This window comes from Cavia porcellus, unplaced genomic scaffold, assembly GCF_034190915.1.
Source record: "Cavia porcellus strain 051 isolate PalLab524CR breed Dunkin Hartley unplaced genomic scaffold, mCavPor4.1 scaffold_23, whole genome shotgun sequence".
Classification (NCBI taxonomy): Eukaryota; Metazoa; Chordata; class Mammalia; order Rodentia; family Caviidae; genus Cavia; species Cavia porcellus.
The window spans coordinates 41,918,982-41,935,730 of record NW_026947506.1 but is presented as its reverse complement, the minus strand read 5'-3'; the positions used below and the strand labels follow the sequence as shown (position 1 = coordinate 41,935,730).

At 46.9% G+C, this 16,749-nt stretch overlaps 1 long non-coding RNA gene across 3 annotated transcripts; it reads left to right on the top strand.

Annotated features, from left to right (window-relative positions):
• Positions 1-503: 503 nt before the first annotated feature.
• On the top strand, positions 504-10,375 carry LOC134472514 (uncharacterized). Of its 3 annotated transcripts, XR_010042369.1 has the most exons (3): positions 504-1,047; positions 4,978-5,007; positions 5,166-7,209. It is a non-coding gene; the product is annotated as an uncharacterized LOC134472514 (long non-coding RNA). The 3 variants fall into 3 exon arrangements; XR_010042367.1 differs by lacking the exons at positions 4,978-5,007; positions 5,166-7,209 and adding an exon at positions 9,327-10,375; XR_010042368.1 differs by having other exon boundaries at positions 4,978-7,209.
• Positions 10,376-16,749: the final 6,374 nt, after the last annotated feature.

The window sequence follows — 16,749 nt, the reverse complement described above, 5'->3', positions numbered from 1 at the left end:
TTCTCTGTGTGCACACCTGTGTGACTTCTGCTGGGATGAGGAGGCAGCCCTAGGATGGCTATGCAGTGAGAGAGGTATATTAACCAGTTTTTGTTACTGTAACAAAATACTTGATGCAGGATGCTACATAGAGAAGAAAGGTTTATTTAACTCACCGTTTTGGAAGCTAAAAGTCCAAAGGGCGGGAGGGTTGGTGTGTGGCCCCTAGGCTATTCACATCATGGTGAGAGTGAGTGTGTATTCTGTCTGTATGACCTCTCTGCCTTTCTTATGAAATCACTGAAATTTAATCATGGGGCTTTCACGCTATGGACCTCATCTAATCTAATCACTAAAGGCTCCACCTCTAAATACCATTGCCAAATCGAGTTTCCACCCTCTTAACACCATTAGTGTAAGTCTTTGGAGATCAAAGTCCTGCATGAGTATGGAGGAACAAAACAAATTCGAACAATAGTATTTCTGTTCTGCATGTGAAGAATCCAAGACTTGGAGGTGGCTGAATTTATTTGAGGTAGGTGAGAGCTATGGAGTCTGGCTGGCTCTGGAAGTCCCTGCTCCTGACACAGGGAATGTGTCTCCAAGAATGGCAAGAGCCACGTGTGATGCTGCATGCCTGTAATCTCAGCTCTCTGTGAGGCTGAGGCAGGAGCATTACAAGTGTGAGCCCAGACTGGCCAATTTAGTGACTTAGTGACCCTGACTCAAAATAAAGAATTAAAAAAGGGCTAGGGATATAGCTCAGTGCAAAGTCCATGGATGGCCAGGAGGTGGGGAGGGCAGTGCATAGGAAGCCAAGGCATCGATACTCTGCTCTTTGGGTAGGGGGAGGCCTCAGCCAGCACAGAGGCTCCTCCAGGGTCAGTGAGCCTAACAGGAGAACTCCTGGGTGCGGATTTCACAGGCCACACCCCTAACCCTAACACCGCTCCCAGGTCTGTTAAGGGCCACCGTGGGTCACAAGCCCTGGAAAGCCAGAACAGTTCTCAGCATAGGACCTGCCCCCGGGCCTGCTTCACCAGGGGAACGCACACGCCAGTTACCCAGGTGGGTGCCTACACAGCCCAGGGTCAGGGCAGGAGGGAGGGCAGGGGCTGCGGGCTGAGCCCAGGAGGAGGCAGTCCTGGGGCCCCTCCGCCCTGCCCGGTCCAAGGAAACGGGGCTTTGGGATGGAGGGAGAAGCTGCTGCCCGGATCAGCAGTTCAGCTGGAACTGAGAGCCAAGTGCGGCTGGGGACAGAGGGGCTGGTGGCACATCCAAGGCTTGGTGAGGAGGCTGAGTGGCTGGCGGGTATCTGGGTATCTGCCGAGCAGTCCTTCCTGTCACATTCCTGGGGGTGGGGAGGGGCGGAGCTGGTGGGGCTTCTGATTCTACCTGAATCCAGGCTTAGGTGGGGAACTGCAAAGTCCCGGCAAGGATGCTGGGTAACCCCGGGCAGATGCTTCAACCGCTCAGTGTCGTTTTCTCACCTTAGAACGAGGAGTTTGATGCGTTTGATGCAATGATCTGTTTCTTCTTTGCTGATGATTTCCAGGTTAAATTTGTGATGTGTAGACTGGGCCTCAGGCCACACACCTGTGGTCCCAGTACTGGGGAGGATTGCTGCAAGTTCCAGGCCAGCCTGGGCTTCACAGCAAGACTCTGTGTCAAAAAAAAAAGAAAACCAAGCAAACGAGTTCAGAGTGTATTTGCCGGGGTGTGATGGTGCATGCTTGTACTCAGGAGGCTGAGTTGGGGGCTTGCTGGGAGTTTGAAAGTAACCTGGGCTACATAGTGAGTTCAAGTCCAGCTAGGACTACATCTTGAGACCCTGTCACAAAAACAAAAGAAAGAAGGAAAGAAAAGAAAACATTTTTTGGGAGGGGGATTCTAGAAGTGGGTGCCCTGCCTCCTACCCCCGTTACTACCTTCCTCCTGCCCCGCAGCCATTTCCAGTTTCTAGCTATGAGGCCTCAAGCCAAGGGCAGGAGACTTAGGGCAGTTTTCCCTAAGAGCCACAGACCTTCATGAACACGTTCTGTCTTCCCTGGAGGCAGTCGGTGGGCATTTAGCAGCCCAAGGGAGGGGCGTGGGGTGAGCTGGTATGGGGGCCTGCACTTGTGCCCCAGTTTCAGAGGACCTGGTGTGTGGGGAAGCTGTTGGGGGAGTTTCAGGGAACAGAGCCAAAGCTAGAGAAAACCACTCCTGTTCCCCAGTCTGCTCATCCAGGGCCACATACGTGTGTGAGTTAGGTTTTTAAAATGATATGGTGAATGGGGATCAGACTCACAACCTTGCACTTGCCAGCAAGCACTTACACCACTGAGCTAAATCCCTGGCCCATGCTTAAAGGTGTGGTGGGACTAGCCTGTTATCCCAGGACCCCATAGGCTGAGATAGGACTGCTCCAAGTTTGAGGCCAGCCCTGGCTACATAACAAATTCAAGGCCAGCTTCAACTACATAGTGAGAACTTGTTTTTTAAGAAAATTTTTTTAAACTTATGGCAGTAAAAGATATATTGCCACAAATCCCCCTCAAACGACTCCCTTTTACTTCAAACATACTTATCTAGGTTTGCTATGCAGACATTTTGGGAGAAAAAAAAAAGAAGGGAAAAAAATCGAGCTTATATCTTTATAATTCTGAGTCTGGCCCAGATGAAGGTTCACAGAACAAAGGCCTTGATCAAGGGCCTAACCCAGTTTTTATTAATTTATGAAGAAGGGAGTGGCTAGAGGATGAGTGATTGTGAGATTGGCGGGAATTACCTGAGCACTGTGAGCTGGGCTAGCGGTAGGAGGCCTGAAATCACCTCTGCAATGTGTGGAGAGAGGGATATGCAGAAAGACCAAACTGCGTAACACAACTGGGCAGCATCTACTGTGTAGAAGGCTGGTGCTTCAGTTCTGACACGCAGAGCTTTTCTGCCTCATCTCGAGGTTCAACCGAGTTGATAGCCCTGGACTGTTGACTTTGCATCTCGCTGGGCTCAATCATTTAGGGAGACAATGAGGTGGGCAAACAGTGACTGTTGCCTGGCCTCAAAAATTATGCAACAGTACCTCAGCTGACCCTGTTGACATTGAGCCAATTGAAGGGAAAAGGAACTGGCTTAACTAGCTCTGTACACATGGAGATAGGGCCAGGTTTTTGTACTCAAGGAGAGCCATCCAGGTGATCACTACAATATGTATTACCTTTAACCAAGGAAAAAGCTTTTAAATTATTGTAGATAAATAACAATAATCAATGCATCTATAAAACCAATTTTTGAAAAAGGAAACTTTTGATATTATTTCAATCAGCTAATGACCTGGATAGAAATATGTTACCAGCCTTAAAGACATCTTTATTGTTACCTTGATAACTCTGTTAACCCTGTGAGCAAAATTATTTGGTTCATCCTGTGAATGCCTATAGTTGTATATACCAACTACAATAGAACATATACCTGAAAATTGACACACAGAAACATACACAGCGATCCAATCATATAGAACCTTTATGCTGTCAAACTATGGCCTTTATTTGTAAGCTACTCTGAGCAACTTTCCTGCTTGTTAACACTATAGAATTAGGACCAATAAGAGTCAGAATGGTGAGAAAAGAGCTTTGAAATTTTGTCTTTTTACTCTTAAGTTCACCTTTAGGAAACAAAACAAAACAAAAAAAACCCAGCCCTTTAAAATCTCTTCTGTTGGGGCTGGGGATTTAGCTCACTGGCATAAGCACCTTCCTTGCAAGCAGGCGGTCGTGAGTTCAATCCCCGGTACCGGTAAAAAAAAGAAAAAAAAAAAAAGTAAAAATCTCTTCTGTTGATGGATGTGGTGGTACACACCTGTAATCCCAGCACATGGGAGGCTGAAGCAGGAAGGTTGCCATTAGTTCGAGGCCAGCCTAGATTAGGTTACACAATGAGTTTGGGGTCAGCTTGAACCTCATAGCAAGACCCTGTCTCAAAAACAAACAAACAAAAAAACTTTAATCTGAAATTGGTCCCAAGTTCATAAAATATAACTTAAAGGACCTTTGAGTTTCCCATAATCATATAAGATTTATTACATGCCTTTAAGATCTCATTTGTATACTTTTGGAAAGAGATAAAGAAAATTTAAACAAGAGAAAAGACAAGATGAGGACCAGAGGCCCGTTTCGAGTGCTCCCCAAACTGGGCTCATGCTGCATGTGCAGCCTGTCCCCTTTCCCAGAGACAGAACTACCCCCCAAAGGAGCAGCCCTCTGGTCACCACAGAGGCAGAACTGCCTAGGGCACCGTCTTTGCTCTGTTTTCTGTCCTGTCCAGAACAAGCATCTTTGTTCCTGGAACATGCTATTTCAACAGATCAGGGAAGCAAGAAAAGAAGTGCGCTTTGGCCGGGTTTTACTTAAACATCTGCCCCAAAGATTTTTATTCCTGTAACATATGAAGAACTCGTAGAGGGTCTTGAAAGTCTGGAGATTTTACTTAGCTACAGATCATCTATTAAGAAAAGCTGAGACCTTGTGCGCCCGCCCACCCAGGAACTAACACCAGAAAAAAAATTAAAGGACTTGAGTTTTCTGACAGATGAAAGAGGGGAAAAAAGCAAACCTTGCAATAGCACAATAGTGTCTGCAGTCACCTATTTGACCACTGTATTCATAGATGAAGGAGGACCATTTGTAAGTAGAAAGGGAAGGTAGGTGAAAAGGAGTCGCTCAGGTATGCTGTGTTTCGGGAGGTGAAAAGAGAAGAAAAATGAATTTGCACAAGAACTGGACCTGAGTGCCGGCGTGGTGGCTCATGTCTGTAATCCCAGCACTCGGGAGGCTGAGGCAGGAGGATCATTGCGAGTTTGAGACCAGCCTGGGCTACAAAGTGAGCACAAGGCCAGCCTGAACTGCATAGGGAGACCTTGTCTCAAAAGAAACAAAACAAAACAAAAACCAAACTGGGCTTGTGTCCTGAAACTACAGTTTTCTTTCTTTCTTTCTTTCTTTTTTTTTTTTGTATCAGGAATTGAACTCACGACCCCATGCTTGCCAGGTGGGTACTGTACCACTGAGCTATATCCCCAGCTCCAGTTTTTTCCTTAAAAGTACAACTTTTAAAAATCTTGATTTCCTTGTCTCCTTTCTACTTAGCTTTATTTCTTCTATTCTACCTCAGACTGATTAAAAATGTTTCCCTTTCATTTGACTTAGGAGAAGAAAGAGGCAGAATTTGCATGGCACTAGATCCAGTGAATAAGGTGAGCAAACAGTCATACTGTTAGGAACCCGCCTGTCTGTTGTCGGACACCTGGGTAGCAGCATACAGCATCTTTTTGATCACACTCCTAAAGACACTCACAGAAGAGGCCTTCTAGAGCTGCTTCAGAAAGTGGCAGTGTGATAGGAGGTTAGGGTGTGGCTAAAACCGGCTGGGAAAAGAGATGTGGCCAGATCCTGGAACACGGGCACAAAACACTTCCCAGAGGCCTGCACCTGGACTTCTGAGAACTCAAGCAGCTTTTCCATAGGATGGCCTAGCCCTGGCGTCGGCCTCAGGCCCGGGCCATAAAAGCACGGCCCACCTTGAATTTTGGCCACTATGTCTCCCTTGCATGGTGGCTGCCCTCACAATGTGCTTCTTTCCCTGCTTTGAGTTGGTCCAAACTCACTCTGCAGAGCCTGTTTCCTTTTCTACCCTTGGTAAAACCTTGCTACCATTTTGTGTCTCTTGAGCCATTCTTTGCTTAGGACAGAAGGAACCTAAAAACCACCTCCAGAAGGAGGCTCCAGCACCCCAAAATCCAGGAACAGCAAGAATGATGGAGTGAGTATGTTCCAAGTGAGAGGGACTATTTTGAGGGGGATTTCTAGTAATGTGTCTTTTACTGTAATAAATTTTTTGAAAATTTAAACAGTCACCATATATTTTGACCACAGATCAAATGCATGACATTCTTAGCCCCTGGCCTCTTCAATGGGGCTCCCTCAGCTTGATGAAGTTCAGAAACCATTGTTCTGGGTGGCCCAGAAAGGGTGGGGAAATCAAGTCTCCTTTGGAGCCAGCCTACACAGAGGGCTGAGGGACACTTGTCCAGCCTGGGTGTCCCAGTTGTAGGACTCTCCGAGCTGTAGACCTCAAGGCGCCCAGTTCAGGCTGGGAGGTGGCATACTCTCCAACCTAAAAGGAGGAAGAAGGAAGACCTTGACAAAGAGACAGACTCTTTAATTAAATGAGGGTGTGATGGCCAGTGGCAGCGGCCCAGGATTGAGATTATAGTGCTCTTCCTCCTAAGTAGTACGCTAGTGCTAATCCCTCTTGAAAAACCTCTTGGCAAATGTTCTGGGCAATGGGACCAGGGTTGGGTTTTTTGTTTTCTTTCCTGAACTACAGAGTTAGTGTTTACTCTTGGCAAACTTGAGAGAACCAAACAATGAAAATAATCCTGTAATTGTCCCTGCAGATCCACAGGAAGGGCTGGATCAGGTTCCTTTCCTGTGGATCACTCATCCCCTCACCCCAGAAGTGTAGAGCTTCTGTTAGGGAAAAAGGAGGGGAAAAAAAACTGAGATAGGAGCTCAACAGGACAGGTTTGTTCTGTAATAACAGAACAAGGACCTCTGTGGCACTGTAGACCAGCCCAGCTGCTCTCCTATGGGCTATGTAGGGTCATGGGGAGAGGGGAGTTCAGTGAGAAGGGGTGGTGACCCCCTGCCAAGAACAAGGTTGAGAGAGCACAAGTGGTCAGCACTGCCCAAGGATGGGGCTTGGGAAAGCGCAGGGAGTAGAGGCTGTACTATCAGAGGCAGGGCTGATAGTGCGCTGAGTCCCCAGGTGCAGCTGTGGGGGAGGGCGAGGTTTAGAGGGGTCTGATCAGGATGGGGGTGGTTGGATTCATTCAGTTTCTTGTAGGCCTTGAGAGCTGTCTCTGCAGATGAAAAGTCTCACTGAGCCCAGATGTCAGCAAAGTCCTTCCCCCAGCAAGGCACCCACCCGAAGGCCGCTCGGGAAGTCTCCTGAAAAATACTTGTGTAAACCAAAACTAGATAGCTGGCCAGGTCCTTTTGTTGCCTTTTGATAGCAAACCAGCCCTCAGCCTAGCTAGGTTCCCTGTCTCCCACTCAGCTTTTGTGTCCTTATCTCTCTCTCTTGCTTTAGTCAGTGTGCTTTCCTGTCACTCACAGACTCCAAGAATTCATCTTTAGAATCAGAGGAAAAATCAAAGAGAATCAGAGAAAATAAAAATATCTTGATAGATCTTTTCTCCGTTGTTGAGTTCGTTCCATCCTTCAACCAGCTGGTGAGACGTGTGTAGAGTTATCCCATTTCACAGATGAGGAACTGAGGTCCACAAGAGGGGAACGATTTGCTGAGGGAAGACGGGTTTTCATGAAGCAGAAGTCACTGAAGTTCCAGGATCATTGTTTGCTGAAAGCCATAATGTGCACTCAGTCCTCTACAGCCCTGGGGTTCTGCATGTGTAGATTCAACCAACTGCAAGTTGAAAATGTTTGGAAAAAAATTCACCTGTACTGAACACGTACAGATCTTTGCTTTTGTTGTTCATTATTCCCTAAGTAGCACAGCACAATGACTATGTACCATTTTCATTGAATTCATTTTTGTTTTTTGAGGCAGGGTCTTTCTTATTACATAGCCCCAGCTGGCCTCAAACCCACAGTGATTCTCGGCCTCAGCCTCCTGAGTGCTGGGATTATAGGTGTGCACCACCATTCCTGACTGAACTAGGTATTATAAGTCATCTAGCATGATTTAAAGGATACAGGGGGACATGTGGAGGTTCTATGAGAATACTATACCAGTTGACATAAGTGATTTGAGCGTTGTTGGATTTTGGTACCCATAGGGCATCCTGAGTGTAATCCTCCAGAAAGGCATGAGGGTCTAACTTTTCTGTTGTTATAAACCATCTACCTGTGACATACATACATATATATTTCTGGGGATCAAACTTACAACCTCCTGCTTGCCAGGCAGGCGCTTATGCCACTGAGCTAAATCCCCAGCCCAACCTGTGACTAACCCTTCTAGAGTCCCTTAGGGAGTGAGAGACCCTCTGCTTCCTCCTCTCTTTCCTCTGCCCCGCTTCCATCCTGGCTGGTTGTTCGTGAGCCCGTATATTCCATCTGCAGAGGTGGGTGGGAGATTCAGGGGAAATGATAGTACAGTTACTCCTGCATCACTTCACACTTTTAAAACAATCCCGTACTCTCTATTCGAGGGGAATAGATGCTCATGTTTTGAAAGGTGTGCATTACCCAGGTGTTGTTCAGCTCACTGAAAGGGAAATTTAAACCACAGATGAAATCAAGACCCCATACAGTCCCCAGTGAGGGGGATTATAGTTCTCAGATTACACAGGAGGAAACTGAGCCTCTGTTCCGCCCTGGTATGCAGGCTACCTGGCAGATTTCACAGTTGGATGGGCTGCCTGAAAAGGTGGTGAGCTCCTTGTTAAAACCAGATGGGGATTTGGGGAAGAGAGAGCTTGGGAACCCTGGAAAAGCATTATGTCAGCTCACACATTTGGAGCAGGTGGCTGTCACTGCAGAAGCTTTTCTGAACTCTACATCCTTCCCTGCTCCATGGTAGGCCCCGGGTTCCCTGTCTGTGTTCTGTGTTCAGAAGGAGCAAGGTGAGCCTGGAAATCTTGTGTCAGCTGCCGATCAACCTGTGGCCTGCTGGAGGTAGAGGTTTAAGATAACACCAGCAGAGCCAGGTATGGAGGTGCACACCTGTAATCCCAGGACTCCTGAGGCTGAGGCAGAAGGTTTGCCGAAAGTTTGAGGTTAGCCTGGGCTGTAGTGAGTTCAGAATCAGGCTGCAGCCGAACTAGGCAGTGAGACTTGTATCCAAAAAAAAAAAAAAGTTACCTCCAGGGGCTTGAGTTTCGTCTGTCAGATAGTCTATAATCTGCAGCCCAGGGTAGAAGGAAGCCTGCTTCTTCCTGTGTAATATTGTAATATGAGAACTGTAATCTCCATCTTTGTGGATCGTGTGGGGGTTTAATTCCTTTGGTGGTTCTCTTAGTCAGCGGTGGGTTTGTAACAAGCTGGCAAGTCCCCACCCCCAGAGTTTCTGAGTTGGCAGATTTGGGAAAGGGCTTGAAATTTGGACTTTTTTGTATTGAGACAGGGTCTCGATGTATAGTTCAGGCTGGTTTTATACAGGTCTATTTTTTTTTCTTGGTATTAAGAATTGTACTCAGGGCCTCGTGCTTGGCAGTCAAACACTGTACAGCTGCTGGGCTATAGCCCTTAAACTCAAAGTGATCCTCTTGCCTCAGCCTTCCAAGTGCTGGGATTACAGGCAGTGGCACCATGCTCAGCTTGAAATTTGGCATTTTTAATTAGCAGGTGATGCAGATGTTCTTGGCCCAAGGACCACAATATGAGAACCACCGGACAGGACTGGTACATGCTCAAATGTGTCTGCCTGAAGATATCAAGCCAAGAACCACCTCCTATTGATTTCCACTTCTGCTAAGTGACTGCTCAAGAAGCCCCTAACAGGGGCTTAGTGACATCAGAACAATTTAGTTCCTGGGAAGCAGGAGGCTTCTCTGCAGAACCCCTTTGGTTAGTTGGCCTGGTTGCCATGCAACAGCCAGCTGGCAGCCAGGAGATTGTGGGAACAGAATCATGGGGCTCTTTGCTGCATTGGGAAAAGAGGGCAAAGGTCCTGGATTAATGGCACGTGGATAAAAACGTGGAGAGAGAGACAGAGGGAGGGAGGACAGAGGGTGTGGTTTTCAAGGTCCCTCCTCACTGGGAGGAGCTCTGGATTTCTACAGAAGCTTGCCCAGCCTCCAGCTGCAAACCCAAGCAGAGTTTAAATTTTGGTTCCATAACAGAGTGAGGAACAAAGGGAAGGGATGTGTGTATGGGAGGACGGAGATAGGACGGGGAGAAGGGGGAGGGAAAAGAGGAATCCTGGCCCTGAAAGCCACTGCACACAGAGGCCATTCCACGCTTTAATCCATGGAGTCCTCATCCAAAGCAGCCAGGATCCCTGAGGCCACGCAGTTGGCTGCACTCAGCCTTGACCTAACCGAGACTGGAAAGCTGCTCAGCTGTTGCTAAAGAGCCCATTTATTCTTTCATCTCAGCCTCTTTGAAACTGTTGAACTTTGGACACCAGTAAAAGAGGACTTCAGTTTGGAGGGTGGTAGGGAGGTGGGGACAAAGGTTTGGAGAAAGTTATTTCAACACTTTAGGAATCCAGCGGGTCATCACCTGGGCTTTGCAGGTGACAACTGTCCCCTCCTCTTTGCTCCCTCTCTACCACTCACCCCATCCCCGTGCACACCAACCCCAGGCCACCTCTTACCCTATCTTCTGACCTCAGAGGGCACTGCTCAAACTTGGCAGTGACTAACAGCGAAGTTTATTTTTAAAATTTATTTGTTTATTGTCTTTTTCCTTTCTATCGGTACCAGGGATCGAACTCACAACTGCCTGCTTGCAAGGCAGGCGCTTATGTCGCTGAGTTAAATTCCCAGCCCCTAACAGTGAAGTTTATTTAAAACTTCCATTTCTGCCTTGCTTCCAGAGACTCTGATCTAGTGGCTGGTGTAGGCGTGGCCCAAGGATTAGCAGTGGTTATTTTGAGGTATTTTGCTACATAGTTAAGCCAAGCCTTAAACTCACTGTGTAGCCCAGGCTAACCTGGAACTCAGGGCAATCCTCTTGCCTCAGCCTCCCAAGTGCTGGGATTACAGGTGTGTGCTACCATACATAGATAGGATTGGCAGTTTTAACAAGTCCCATGATAAGCCTGCTGCAGGTGGCCTGCTGAACAATCTTGAGCATATTCACAGCCTCTACTCTCTGCCCTGTACTTCCTCTGGTCACCCCCAACTTTCAGTGATTCCTAGTTTTGGTCGCTCAGTGGCCAATGTCCCCTTGTCCTCGCTTTCTCAGGTGTGCCCTGGGAACCTCCACAGCACTGTCTGCAGACGGCATCTCTCCAGCTGCACAGCTCGCCCAGCAGCTGGTAGGGCCACACTCTGCTTTAGTAAGGTCTGTCGCCAGTGCCTTCGCTCTGTTTTATATGGTCATGGTTTGTGACCTGCCCACGGCCCGAGATTGTTGGTTTCGAGCAGGACCAAGTAAGCTGCCGCCACATCCGCAGAGAGCTATGATGTCTGGGGTCCTTTGCAGAGAGACTGCAGCAGAAAGGCTACCCACTTGTGAAGAAAGAAGAGGCTTCAAGCTACACTAGACGGATGGGGCTCTTGCATTTATCTGCCTCGGCTTCCTCGTCTGTAAAAGGGAGAGACCAAGAATATTTCAAAATACTTCGGCAAGTTCAAGGTCCTCCTAAGCATGAGGTCAGGCCTCAGGTGGAGCCAGAGATTGGAGGTGGGTGTCTGATTCCTCTTTCCTCTTTGACAACAAAACTCACATAGGCAGCTGTCCTGCTGTCCCCTGGTTATCAACACGAGCATCAGAACTCCAGGCACAAGGCATAGGGACAGGATGTGCCCTTACCCCAATTTTGCTGACAAGGAAACTGACTTATCCAGGGAGGCAAATAAAAAGATTCAGCAATGGCCAGGCTTCTGATTGGCTGTTCAAGTAGAATTTGACCCCTGATCTCTGGATAGAAGTGTTCTTGTTTTATTTTGTTTTTTTGCCTCTGAACTTTGGTGACTGTTCTGTACTGACCCTGGCCCTGGGTCTGCCCAGTTCCATGGGTGTTTACAGACTCCAAAGACCTCACCATGTACTTGCTTGGAAACCTCTGAAGCAAAATGGTCGGGATTGTGCTTAATTCAGTGGCATGGAGAGCTAGAAGTGACATCTCAGACACTGTGTCAGATAGCTGGTGTGACATCCACAGAATTTTTTCAAGTGGAGATGGAGCCTGGGGCCTTGCACATGTCAGGCAAGCATTCTACCACTGAACTACACCCTGCATCCCCCTTGTAGGTTTCAAGAAGTGACCACACCCCTCTGACATCTATTATTATGCTACACCTGGAGGATCTGAGGTCCTCTTTTTCTTTATGTGCATGGACAGATCATCCACTCAGGGCCATGGTGGGAATGAGTTCTTGCTCCGGGCAGTGGTTTGCATAGCATGACCTTGGAGATTCCATAAGCCTCTGTTTTCCCAGGAAGGAGGGGAAGGCTGAGTCTGAGGGGAATAGGCAAGTGTCAGGCACCTGTATCAGGGGGTCCCGAGACTCTTGGCAGCAAGCACTCCTGGGTGGGAATGTAGGGAGCTGTACCAGCATGAGAAATGTATGGGCTAACACAGATACTGGCCAGATACTGGGGAGGGTGCCACTAGGAAAACATGCTCGCCAAGGATAGCGGGAGTGGGAAAGGGTTGGCCATGCTTAGCCTGCTGATAATAATCAGTCTGGGTCCCAGTATAAAAACCTACTACATGGGACCTTGGGACAAAAGCCTTCACCTCTCTGAGTCTCTGTGTACTGATCTGTCAAATGGGGGTGATAATGTATACTTTCAAGAGATTTGGTATAACATGTGGAGCATGTTTAGCACTGCTTAGGATCTAGTTGGTGTTCAATAAGTGGCCTTAACCCCAAACATGTAGGAGCACATCACAAGAACCCAGTAAATATTTGGTTCTACACAATAAGGAAAGGCCTCTGAAGTCCTGATACAGACCAAGTTGGCTTCTTGAGATGCCACTTGTTTAGAAGAAGTGGGCATGGGGTACACACCTGAAATCTCAGCACTCTGGGGGGCTGAGGCAGGAGGATCACAAGCTGAGCCTGAGAAACTTAGCAAATGGGTAAGACCCTGTCTGAAAAGAGGGAGATGGAGCTGCGTGTTACGAGGCCCTAGGTTTCAATCCTCAGTATTGGAAAGAAAGAAAAAAAGAAAAGAAAAAGCAGGGCCTGGGGTTTAGCTCAGTGGTTAAGTACCTGCCTAGCAAGTACAAGGTCATGAATTCAATTCCTGGCACAAAACACAAATAAAAAGAGAAAAGAAAAAGCTTCTCTAGAACTTAGATAGCTCAGTGGTAGCCATCTGTTTAGCATGCACAAAGCCCTGGGTTCTGTCTCCCCAAAAGCTTCCAGGGAAAGAAGTGCTGTCTTCAAGGCCAGCTAGGGCTGCTCAGTCCATGGGCCCTATCTCTGTTGCAGGTATCCTGAGTTTTCAGGGTGTACACTTTTACAAGAGCTAAAGTAAGTGAGACATGGGACTGCGCCACTTGCAACAGCTTTAAAGGCCTCCCATCCTAGTGGCCCTCCATTGCCCCGCTAGGATCATAGCTCCCTGAGCAGTGCTTGAGGCCATCACACCTGACCAGGACAAACCTTTTCTTCCACTATGTTCAGCTGTGAGAGCCCTCAAAACATGCAAACATGCATAGCCCTGGACAAGTTATAAAGTCCTTGTCCTGTAGTGACCAGCATAAAGTCCCGAAATGACTGCTCTCCATTTCCAGACAGACTCCTGAAATCCAGCCCATCCTCCTGGGCGAAGGGGTCCCAGCTCTTTTGACCCCTATTTCTTTCCATTCAAGCCCAACGTTCTTAGCTTCAGTGGATGGCTCCACCCAGCAGATGTTCCCTGCTACCTGCATTTAGCAGAACCTTAGTGAGGAGACAGAGGAGATGGCTAAACACACACCTGCGCAGCAGGGCTCCTTGGAGGGCTCCCTGTGGGAGCCATAGCTTCCAGTGGAAGGATTCAAGTGACTTTCCAGAGGTGGGAGTGAGAGTAGCACACAGACAAGTGAACATGGAAAAGAACACATTCCTAATGGTTCAGAGGTTTGAAAGTGCCCGGCACTTAATAAGGATTTGTCCATTTTTGCTTGAAAAATAATAATAATTGCTATCCTTGCCAGAAAAAAAATCTAAGTGCATACCTATGAAGAAGATTATATGTGCTGCATAAACATATATATGGGATGAAGTCATTAACAAGGTTAGGATGGGGTTGTTATAGGTATCAAAGTCAAACAAACTGTTTGTCCTTCTAGAATCTTAAGAGCTTACAAAGATCAAGCTGAAAAAACAGGTTGGTGCCAGATTTTGAATGCCCTTGCATTCCAGCCACAGGAGATCCATTTGTTCCACAAACTTCACTTGTGTCTGGTATGAGAATGGAAATAAGAATTCAGTTTCCCTCCTTAACAACAGCCTACTTGGATGGGGGCAGAAAGTTATCTAAAAGCCCTTGGGGATTTCTCTGGGAAAAGTTTGGTAGCTCCAGATTCCTGGCAAAGTAGAGGAACTATTTCTGTTAAATAGTGCCAGGAAAAACAAGGCTAAACAAGAATCAGTGAGCCTTGGGTTGGGGATTTAGCTCAGTGGCTTAAGCACCTGCCTGGCAAGTGTGAGGTCATGTGTTCGATTCCTGGCACCAAAAAAACAAAACAAAAAACAATGAGCCTGCAGAAAGAGGAGGGTTGCATGAGAAGAATCCTGTAATTCTGTATCCACCATGTACAGTGTGACAACTATGTCAACAATGCTTATGGACTTGACTTTTAGGCCCCAGCTACAGACCAGACAAAGGAAATACATTCAAAATGCAAATACTATTAGGCTCAATAACCAAAATACAGAGGTTGTGACAGCTGAAGTTGGTGTTAGTGGTGGAGTACAATATTAAGTAACACTCTCTACATACTGCACATGGTGTGTCCGCATGTAATCCCAGCACTCTGGTAGGCAGAGGCAGGAGGATTATAAATTTAAGTCTAGCCTGAGCAATGTAGTCACTTAGCAAGACCTTAAATCAAAAAAAAAGGGCTGAGGATGTAGTTCAGTGTAAAGGCCCCGAGTTTGATCCTCAGTATTGGAAAGCTAAAAAAAGGAAGATATTGCCTACAGCTCATGGATCAAAAACTAAAAGTCTAAGGTTGCTTCTTAAACTACCAACATGACTCCCAGGAACTATGGGTACATAAATAATTATTTTGGAAAGTTATGAGCAAGGGAGGTGAGCTGTGCTTTATCAGGCTCAATTCTGTGGTTAAGGATTTCAAAGATAACAGCTCTAACATCAGGTATTAGTCCAAAATAGCCATACAAACAGCAATGTATCAGCTTGAAGATAAGGAGCAGAAAAAAGTGTGAAATGCGGTAAGAACCTCTGCCTGGGCAGTGCAGATGAGACGCAGAGGGGAATGGAGAGGACATGTGTTGTTGGGAGCCCCCTGAAGTGTAATTTCAACTGAGAAATCCTTTGCTACTATTCTTTAGGTACTGGGAGCCAGTGAGTAAGTTGGTTCTTTGGCTAACACAAGATTAAGAAGGGGATTTATGGGGCTGGGTATGTAGCTCAGCACTAGAGTGCTGACTGGTAAGATGGTACAGGTGTTTGACTTACAATACAATTCGAAAGTTACAAGGAATAAATATGGAGGCCTGTCTTCGCTCCCATCTTCTTCTCCCCATTTTCCAGAGACAAACATCCTTCCACTTTTCTTTTCTTTTCAGGAACTTTCATGAACATATGGGCAAATATGCACACACAGTGTGAACATTGTTCCCCTATGTTCCACCACAACTACTTGAAAGATCAGTAGCTGTAGCACTGTACACCTATTATTCTGTCCCTTGCTTTATTCTTGAGTTTCCTTGTTGGTTTAACAGCTGAATCATGTTCACGTATGGATGCAGGAACAAAAAATGACAGGCCTATTTCCACATAGCTTCACTAACTGCATATCATTTAACTTTCAGATTTGGTCAGAGATGAAAGATGGTATCTCAGTCAAGTGTATTTATTTATTTATTTATTTGTACCAGAAATCAAACTCAGGATTTTGCACTTGCCAGGCAGGCGCTTATGCTGTTGAGCTATATTCCCAGCCTCTCAGCCAAATTTTAAATTGTATTTCCTTTATGCATGACATTGAGAAACATCTCAGATCCTTAAGAAGTATTTTTCTAGAAACTGAGATTGTTATCTTTTGCCCATGTATGTTAGTCTCTGAATTAGTAGGAATTCTTTATTAGATCAACTAGTCTATAGTTGTAAATATTTTCTTCCAGTTTGTCATTTGTCTTTACCTCCTGGTCATTGCCTCACATCAAGTTCTTGTTTTTCTTGGTACCAGGGATTGAGTCCAGAGCCTTTGCACTGAGTTATATTCCTAGCCTCTTTTTATTTTGACACAATGTCATGCTGAGTTACTAAACTGTGTAAGGCTGGCTTAAATTTGCCATCCTCTTGCCTCAGCCTTCCAGAATGTTGGGATTACAGGGAGTGATCCTGATCATCCAGGTGAAAGATCGCCCAGCAGGGCCCGCGTAGGAGGAAAATGAGGAGATCTTGGAGGTAGAAATCATAGGATTCCGTTGTTGGTTCGCAGGGTAAAAGATGCCTTGTTTGCTCAGTGATGTTAATGGCAGAGAAAGGATTCCTATCTTAGGGGTTCTGTCACTTAGTCCTCAAATCCACCTAATTGGAAAAGTAGCAACCAAGGTACCCAGATTTTCAGACTCTGCGCCCTCCGGTTCTCTTCTTCAGTCCAGCCCTAGTTTCCTGCCTGGCAGCTTCCAGCAACCAAGCAAGAAAGGCTCCAAATCCCAGCCCTCCGCGGTCACATTGGAGGGACCTTGTGCTGAAATCACACGAGAGTGGCAACAGGAGACCTCACGAGTTGGCTCACAATCACGGTCCCGCGGTGACCCACAGGGTGGGCTCGGGAGTAGGATATTCTAAGGTCAGAGAAGAAAAGCCACTTCGGCGGAGGTAACCTACCCCGGAACTGAGTGCCTGGCCAGGGGGCGGGGTCGTCCGCCGAGGAGTGTGGGCGGGACCATGTTGGGCTGTA